This window comes from Peromyscus maniculatus, chromosome 1, assembly GCF_049852395.1.
Source record: "Peromyscus maniculatus bairdii isolate BWxNUB_F1_BW_parent chromosome 1, HU_Pman_BW_mat_3.1, whole genome shotgun sequence".
NCBI lineage: Eukaryota > Metazoa > Chordata > Mammalia > Rodentia > Cricetidae > Peromyscus > Peromyscus maniculatus.
In genome coordinates this window covers 81,347,397-81,357,311 of record NC_134852.1, presented here as the reverse complement: position 1 = coordinate 81,357,311, position 9,915 = coordinate 81,347,397, and positions in this window count along the sequence as shown.

Here is a 9,915-nt window from a genome sequence, read left to right as displayed (position 1 = left end):
AGCCTTATGTAGGCAGTCATGACATCCAGCCTCTAGCCGAGGAAATATGGCTCTGGGAAGCAGGCTCACAGTACTGATGAACACATTGACCATTTTGTCAGAATCTGTTGAGACAGGGCACCACTGCTTAGACATGAGCAGCAAGGACAGTGGAAGCCTCAGGTTCACTGTGAGCTGCTGTGGCCAGGTTCAGGAAAGCTGCACTGGATATAGGAAGCTCACCTGCATGAGCCTCCCTACCATACATGCACCACAGCCAAGCACTTCATGGAGGCACCCACTATGGTTATCAGACTGAGACCCTACTGAACAGTAGATTACAGAACTGAAGGGTCTACTGCTTCTTGTTGGGCCTAGGATGAACCTGAGCTGTTCAGAGTGATCTATTGCTATCTGTGTATAAATGCATTTTCAACACATTCCACAGCTGTGCTTGAGAGCATTGGCTAAGAATGGTGAGGACAACCAGGCCAGGTCCAGGCATCCTGGAGAACTACCCTGCAAAGCCTGCTGGAAATCTGAGCCTTTAATTCCTTGACCACAAATTTCTTCTCTTCTTTGCTCTAAATCACAGTGTCCTTCCCATTTTCTGAGGACAAAGACCAAGAATCATTATGGCCATCTTCCAGAGTGTGCCCTAGTCAAGGGATGCTTTTATTAACTTGCAAGTTTTAAAGACCTAGTCTGTGTTCTGTGTTGTCATCTACCTGTTATTCATTCCTTACAAGTTTCCCTAATTTTGCTCAGGGTTATAATACATTCACTTGAGAAACTAATTTCTCCTGCTTCCTTGAAGCTGAGAGAGGCTACATCTGTTTTGGTCAAGAGGTATAAGCTGAAATCAGTTGGTGGTGTTCTCAAGGAAGTTATTTCCAGACATAAAGGGCCAGATGTGAGAGGCTGTTTGCCTTTGATCCTTTTTCTTATTTTCCTTGGCTGAGGTCATGGCTAAACCCATATGGTACAGTAGCAATCCTCCAAACATGAAGATGAAAGAGATACCATAGAGTCACGGAGTGGACAGATAGAAGTTGCTCGGATCAGATGGCCTTACAGAGATAATACAGCATCCTTGGGTTACATCCTCCTCTATTAGTTAATGCAAATGCTGCTGTGGTTGTTGTTGAGTTTCTGTTAGAGGCAACCAAATGTAGTTTTGAATGTTCCCTCTAAGAATTTGTTGTTCAGAGACAGAAATAGAGAGGGCTATTAAACTTGGAACCATAGGATTCTTAGGTCCTGTTGAACTTGGCTAAGATATGGATATGCCTGGGCACAGATTCATGATAAGAAAGCACTTAAGCTAAGTTGTTTTTTCAGGAAAAGCCTCTGGAATCCACACAAGGACAGTTTGTAGCTGACTTTTCAGGAGGTTGCTTGCATAGAAGTTAGTGTGGTCTGCCAACACCCCTTTGACCTTACAAGTCCCAAAATCTCTTCTATGGAGCATAATCCATGTAGAAAAGAAGCACATGATTGTGAAGAAGCATGCTAACTGTCCATGCTGCACAAGAACACCTCTATCTGACACATCTCTCATTCCACATGCTAACAGCATGCTCTTCCTATTTTCCTATAAACTTTCCCTCATCCTTCAAATCAGAGAGGCAGATTTGTTTGTTTTTTTTTAATTCAACTCTTACTCCTTTTGACAACCAACCTCACAGCAAAGTTTCACCTTTTTGCATGAATTGCTATAGTGTTGACTTTGTTATGCACTGGGCAACAAGCCCTGGCTCTGTATCAGGTGAGGCAATGTTGTGAAGTAGTTCTATGTTCTAGTTATCTACTGCTAGGCGACACAGCAGCAGAACTTCATGGCAGAAGAGAACAGTGGATTCTGTTGGTCAGGAATTCTGAAAGGGTACAAGGAAGAGGAGGGCAGGCTCTCTGAGAGCAAAAGGGCTCAGAAGTGGAGGACGTCTCTGAGGCTGTGGACTATAGATATGTAAGAGATTACCCATTTACAAGCTGGAGGTGGATGCTGGTTGTCAATGTGGCTTTAGCTGGGGAGGCAGCCAAAATACTGACATATAGTCTTTTCTCCAACTTTCCCTCTGTGGTGTCTGGCTTCCAGTGCCATCTCTAATCATTTCTAAGGACCTAGCTTTGGAATTCACAATATGTCATTTACATCATAGCCACCAGCCTGCCCACCTGCTGGGATGGGAACAGTGGATTCTTGTCTCTGTAGATGGAACTTTTTCTGTGTCCTGTCTGGTCCAGTCTGCTGCTGCTCAGACCCAAGTAAACACACAGAGGGTTATATTAATTAAAACTGCTTTGCCATTAGCTCAGGCCTATCAATGACTAGCTCTTACACTCAGACTCAGCCCATTTCTGTTAATCTATATGTTGCCATGTTTCCCATGACTTTGCCTGTGTGCCATTACATGCTGCTCCCTGAACAGCAGGCTGGCATCTCCTTCCTCTTCCCAGAATTCTCCTTGTCTTCTTATCCCACTTATACTTCCTGCCTGGTTACTGGCCAATCAATGTTTTATTAAACCAGTGTACAAAAGCATTATTCCACAACATACCTCTTGATGGGAATAGAGCAAGTGGAATTCGAAGCTTTGATGTGGTCATCTTGAACATCAGTTACCCAGGAATACTAAGTTCTCTTTCAGTTGCTATGGAGAGGCATGCAGAGATGAAATAAAACTTCATAAACATGACCTTCATCTTCTGAGTTTCCCTCAATCCTACACACTTGGAAAATAATTTACAATATTAATGAGTGCAGCTTTTTTGTATTGAGATGGTCCTGCTAGCCAGGCATGATGTCAAGCTCTTCACATACACAGCTGCTCTCGATCTTCTCAGTACCTATGAGGTAAGAGCAGCTATTCCAAGACGAGGATCCAGACTCCCTAAGTACCACAGCTTCAGGGCTACCAGTGCTCCGCTGTTTCACTTATAGCACCTGGAAATGGTCTGTCCTATTTCTGCCCACATCTGGCTTCCTCACCATTCCTTATTTGGTAGCAAAGCACATAGTCTGTGGAACCTTCATTTTTGTGCATTTTGTGCATCTTGTGCATTGCTGTTTCTAGCTTTGACTCTCCTTTGTTTTCTATGGGCACTTGCCATGTTGATGATTCACCTTGGAAATCACTGTGCTGGCTTTTCTTTTTCTTCCCCAGAGGTATGGTCTCGACACATCTAACTGGCAATGGCAACTTTTGTTTGGATATTGCCAACCTGTTGCTTTCTTGATCACTTATAAAGATGGCAAATCTCAGGGCCGGAGAGGTGGCCTAGTGCACCTAGTTTGTTTGCTCTCACTCAATGATAAAGTGGTATGTTAACGCAATATATAATCAAACAGAGTCTAGGAGGGAAAACAGATGATAAACAGAAAAAAACATATAGCAAGGATGAGGCTATATGCCTAAAACTATACTTTCAATGAAAGGATAACCTGTGTTGATGGCAGGATATCATCTGGTATAGATTTTTATTTTATTTTTTTGTTTTTGAGGCTGTAATATAAGTACATGTCTTCCTTACCTCTCCTCTCTCCAAACCCTTCCACATATTCCTCTTTCCTGTCCTTCAAATTCATGGCCTCATTCTTTTTTGTAATTGTTATTTCATGTGTATGTGTATACTTACACACACACACACACACACACACACACACACACACACACATTCCTAAATATAACTTACGTAGTTCGTGTAATGTTACTGTCATACATGTTTTCAGTACTGACCGTTTGGGCTGCTCTTCCCTAGGGAGGACCACCTTTCCCACTCTCAGCTTTTCTCAGTTGTCTACAGTTCTTCGGGTAGGGTTGAGGGTTTGTGAGCTTTTCTCTGTACAGTTTGGCACGTCCATTGGTGTCATCCTGTTCAGCTCATGTTTGGAAAGTCATGTTGGTGAGACTCTATGGGTGTAGCTTATGACGTTCCTAAGAAACAAATTCCACAGTAAACTCCCTGATCTTCTGGCTCTGACCACTTTCCTGCCCCACCTTCTGCAGTGTCCCTTAAGCCTTAAGTGTGGGAGTGTTTTGTAGATGTGTCCATTGGGACTGGGCTTCTAGACTTTGTTCTAAAATATGAATTATAAAGTTGTCTATTCTCACCAAAATAGAATAAATAATGGAATATTTTTCTGGATTTGTCAAATGTCAATGGACTACACATTATTGATGTAATTATTGCCCACATACATTATATATAGTTATTGTACTTATTACATATAGTTCTTCTTAGTTATAACCTTCTTTTTTATTTTAGACAAAAAGGGGAATTGTGGTGATATTTTGTGTATGTTCTAACAAATAAAGCTTGCCTGAAGATCAGAGGGCAAAGCCAGGCACTAGTTAGCCATAGAGGCCAAGCAGTGGTAGCACACACCATTAATCCCAGCACTTGAGAGCTCATGCCTTTGCTCCCAGTACTTGGGAGGCACACATGCCTTTAATCCCAGCACTAAGGACTTTGAGATAGGAAGTGATATGGCAGGGCAGAGGAAGGAATATAAGATTGGAGGAGACAGGAGCTCAGTCTTTTCAGGTGAAGAGTTGGTGAGGTGAGAGGTGGCTGTGGCTTGTTCCTTTGTCTCTCTGATCTTTCAACATTTACCCAGAAATAAAATAAAATTGTCCATACCTTTGATGCAATAAACTGTTTCTTGATAATTCCTTCTGACTAGACAAGGATATAGACAAATAATACTCTGCACATGGGCAGCCACTTCCCTGAGAACAACTCAATAGGGAAATAGAAACTGTCAGAAATCAAAAGCTAAGTGAAACTTTATGAACACTTCTGATATGAATTCTGGAGGCAACCCCCCACCAACTTTTGAGTTGTCTGATTCTGGGACCTAGACCATGCAAACATCTCAGTGAACATTCACAGAATTATTTAATTAAGTACAATGATGCTCTAAAGTAGGAGTATATATGAATACACATATGCATACACACTATGAAATTTGGTTAAAACTGGAATCCCACCATTAGTCTTTCAGTATGATTTCAACTACATTAACTTGAAGACTTTCTGGAACAAGTTGAGCATATGAATCTAGAATTACATTATGTTTAAAATTATCAGAGTCAGGAAAGCATTAATAAATATAAGTAATTATATCAGAAAAGAAAATGAATTTATAGGTGAGTTTTATGGTATCTGAAACTTTCCCTTAACATTTTCATGGAGATTGAGATTTGCCCAGTTATGCAGAAATATTCCTCTTTCCAGTATTCTTCTGTTATAATTCTTGGAGCATTCCTTCCCTTCATGATCCTCATCATATTTCTTGATTGCATGTGGATGACTCCCCTACCTAGTGTTCTTTGACTTATAGTGTTCTGACTCTGTGATGCTTTAATGGTGATCCATACCCAGCAGTAACCTGGGAGTCAAGGTGTTGCCTAGGCCACAAAGGGAACTGTAACCCATCTCAAAACTACAAACCATGCAAACCCCCACATACCTGAGGCAAATGAACTTACTGAGGGGAAAAGTCTATTTGGGTTCATGGTTTTGGCCCATGGCCTATTGGTTCCATAACTTCTGGGTCTGTGGTAATGCAGGACATAATGGTCAAAGTGGGTGGTGAAGCAAAGGTTCATCCAATGGCTGGGACAGGAGAGTGCTAGAGAAGAGATCATGGTCCCAAGCTATTAGAAAACAATTCCAGATCCTAATTTCAACACTATATTTCCTTTTCCTTCATAGGTTTCCCCATGAGTGAGGATGTTGAGGGGAAACCAGCTGTATAACCATCAAGCAGAGAGAAGGTAGATACCACTGGAAGCCATGTGGCATGTGTATTGTTATTTAACAATATATGTTTCCTGACTCACCATGTTGTTTAATGGTAAAATTATTCTGTTCATAGCCTTTTCTCAATGTAGGTAAAGCCACATGCAACCTTAAATATTGGCTATTTTCTCATTGCAGTCAAGAGAGAGGTTTGTGACTTGAATCAGGTTGAGATGAAAACATTTTTGTCTCTACTCTAAAGGGTATTATCAATACGTATTAGCCTTAGAGTCAGGAAGGATTTCAGTGGAACTTCAGAGAAATTTGCCTAGAATCCTCTAAAAAAAGGTTCTGATATGTACCCACACCTTCTTCAAAACTTTTGTTCCATGAACTCTTTTGCTCTTCACAACTCTATGAAGTAAATGTTACTACTGTGCCTGCCCATTTTATCCTCAGGAGACTGGAGCAAAGGCTAAATAACCTGCCTTGCTCACACTTATTGATAGAAAAGCAGGTTTAGCTGTCAGAATGGCTAAGATAAAAAACACTGAAGACAGCTTATGTTGGAGAGGATGTGGAGCAAGGGGAACACTCTTCCACTGCTGGTGGGAATGAAAACTTGTACAGCCACTCTGGAAATCAGTATGACAGTTTCTCAGAAAACTGGAAATAAGTCTTCCTCAAGACCCAGCTATACCACTCTTGGGCATATAACTAAGGAATGTTTAATCTTACCACAATGACACATGCTCAACTATGTTCATATCAGCACTATTTGTAATAGCAAGAACCTGGAAACAAGCTAGATGCCCCTTAACTGAAGAATGGATAAAGAAAATGTGGCACATATGCACAATGAAGTACTACTCAGAAGTAAAAAACCAATGACATCATGAAATTAGCAGGCAAATGGATGGAACTAAAAAATATCATCCTGAGTGAGGTAACTCAGATTCAGAAGGACAAACATAGTATGTACTCACTCATAAGTGGATACCAGATGTGAGGAAAGTGATGGCCAGACTGTAACCCATAGCTCAAGAGAGGCTGACTAACAGGAAAAGACCCTAGGAGGGACACATGGATGACCCAGTGAAGGAGAAGTAAATAAGATCTATATGGACAGACTGGGTGTGGGGGGGGTGGCAGAAGGCAAGGAGTGGGGAATGAGAACATAGGGGAATGGGAGGGTTGAGCTGGAACAGGGACAGAGTGGGAGGACACAGAGATAGATGCCATGGTAGATGAGGACATCATGGGAAGAGGAAGAGGCAAGGTGCTGGGGAGGCTCTCAGGAACCCACAAGGATGACACCACCTCGAACTGCTGGCAGTCGTCCAGAGGGTGCCTGGACTGGTCTACTCTGGTGATCAGTCTAGCAAATACCCTAACTATCATCAAAGAGCCTTTGTCCAGTGAATGATGGAGGCAGATGTAGAGATCCACGGCCAGGTGCCAGGCTGAGCTCCAGGAATCCAATCAATGAGAGAGAGGAGGGATTCTGCAGGTGGTGGACATTGAGATCATGAGGGGAAGATGTGCAGAGATGACCAGCCACACTAGTGGAAGTCCATGAACTGTAGACTATTGGCTATGGAGCTCCCATGGGAATGGAGTAGGCTCTCTGGATATGGAAGATGGTTGTTTAGCTCGAACTGTTTGGAGAACACCCAGGAAAGGGGATCCAGATCCATCCCTGGTGCATGGGCAGGCTTTTGGGAATCCAGTGCCTGTGGTGTGGCACCTTGCACAGCCTTGGTGCAGTGGGAAGGGGCTTGGACCTGACTAGGCTAGTGTGCCGGGCTCTGCTGACTCCCCATGGGAGACCTTGATTTGGGGGATGTGGGGATGCTGGTTGGCTTGGGAGGGAGGGCTGGGAGACGGGAGGAGGGAGAAGGTGGGATCTGTATGTAGAGTGAGTAGAAAATTTCTTAATGAAAAAAAAAAAAGAAAACAGGTTTAGTTCCAAAGCACCCTTGTTTTAGACTTTGTGCTCTCAATCAAAGCAATGTGATATCCCTATTAGAACTCCTGAAGTCTTAAACAGACATAGCTGTCCTTAAACACTTATATGTGCAGAAAAAGACTGAAAAAAATCATAAGATACCAACTTAGAATAAATCAGTCCCACTAATTATGGCATGCAACACAAAACAAAAACAGTGACCAGCTCTCTTTCCATCAACAAAATGAGACAACAGAGGCACAGAGACTTTCAGGGGCCTGCTTTGGGTCATAGAGCTATTTAGTAGGAGGCTCAAGAACAGAGCCCTACATACTAGCACATGCCTTACATCATTGGAGACATCTGTACATTAACAGCCACAGTGCAAGAGATAGTTTAACTGTGCTGAGCCATAATCCTGAGGCTTTTCTGTATTTCTTATGCTTCTGTGATCTGCATACAAAGATCATGTTCCTGAGTCAACTGGACTTTTCTTCTGAAAAATAGTGTGTGTGTGTGTGTGTGTGTGTGTGTGTGTGTGTGTGTGTGTATACACGTGCAGATGTGTGCAAACATACATCTATGTGCCTACTTATATAAACACATACCTAAAACCTATATATTTCTTTCATAAAGTACTGTGTATCTGGTATTAAAAGAGTTAAACAAAAGAAAAAGAAGAACAAAACATGGAATAAAAAAGAAAAAAAAGGAATAAGAAAACCTTGCCATCTATATAGGGCCTTTTCATTTGTTATAATGATATCAGTTGCAACAAGTCCAAGGCCCGACCTCATTACAAGGGTTTAATTGCATTGTTACACAGTCTCACTTCTCTTCTCTGGCCCTTTTCTCTTTATGACAGCTCTAGAAAGGAATTTCAGCTTGAGGTCAAAGGAAATTAATTACTGCTTTCTTAATCTGTGCTCATCTACATTTAGAAAACTTTGGGCTTCCTACCAGCATGCTCTTGTCTCCGATTTGTATAGACCCAAACTTATGAAAGTAACATCTCAGACCTTTGTTTTTTTTAGGAAAGTGCACAGGAGCACTGGAGCAACACGTCTAATAAGTGTGGATCATATACTGAGGAAGCACCAGGTGGAGGAAGGCATTCCCATCATTTAGTGAAGCCAGCAATGTCTTAAAAATTGAGAATTATCTTGCACAGAAAATTACATTCAATTATTAGACTGAAGGCTATTAAACGGGAGTGTTAATAATGTTAATCTGGTAATGCCAGCAAGAGGAATGATCCAAGATAAAAGGGACATGAGTGGGGGTATCGATTAGCAATAGAAGAACATTGCCCCTGCTCCTCAGACACGGCCCGCAGGAGAGAGAGCATCTGCACGTATACTGGTTTAAGGCTTACCGAGAGGTGATATCTTCCATTATTGCATTAACACTCCAGAGTGTCACTTCTTTCCCTTTTGTGTTTTTCCTCACTGACCACAGAGATACCCAGCCAATAGATATGAAGACTGGAAGACTGGGAGCCTAGGCTTTGTAGTAATACAAATATATTAATTAATATCAATTATATATATTTTATATAATGTTTCCTGACTCACCACGTTGTTTAATGGTAACATTATTCTGTTCATAGCTTTTTCTTGTTTTAGGAAATATATATTCAGGAAATATATATAATTATATATAAAATTATAAATATAATATAAAAATAAATTAAATTAAATTCATAGTAAATATCAATATAAAATCAATGCGAATAGTCCCAAAGGCCTCTACCAATGTTAATCAAGGTACTGGATTGTTTTTTGCTAAGTAGTCTGGCAGTGTTAAGATAAGTAATTCATGGATTCTATTCTCAATAAAGGTAACTGTAGAAAAGACTCATTAAATCCACGTATGCCAAAATGTAAATCAAGGGGGAACAAAACCATGAAGTGTTAAGAATGTCTAGGAAATGGAGAGATTTTTATTCTTGTAGAGGCTTGCATAAGCCTCATGAAGGAGGGAACATTTGCACTGAGCATAGAAGGATAGGCACAAAATCCGACTCTTGGGTCCAGATGACATTGCAGCAAAGAATGGAGAAGTCTGGAAGCTGATGGGACTGTGTGCTGGCTATGTCAACTTGACCCAAGCTACAGGTATCTGATAGGAGGGAGCCTCGACTGAGAAAATGCTTCCATAACATTAGGCTATGGGCAAAACTGTAGAGCATTTTCTTAATTAGTGATTGATGTGGGAAGGCTCAGCCCATTTTCAGTGGT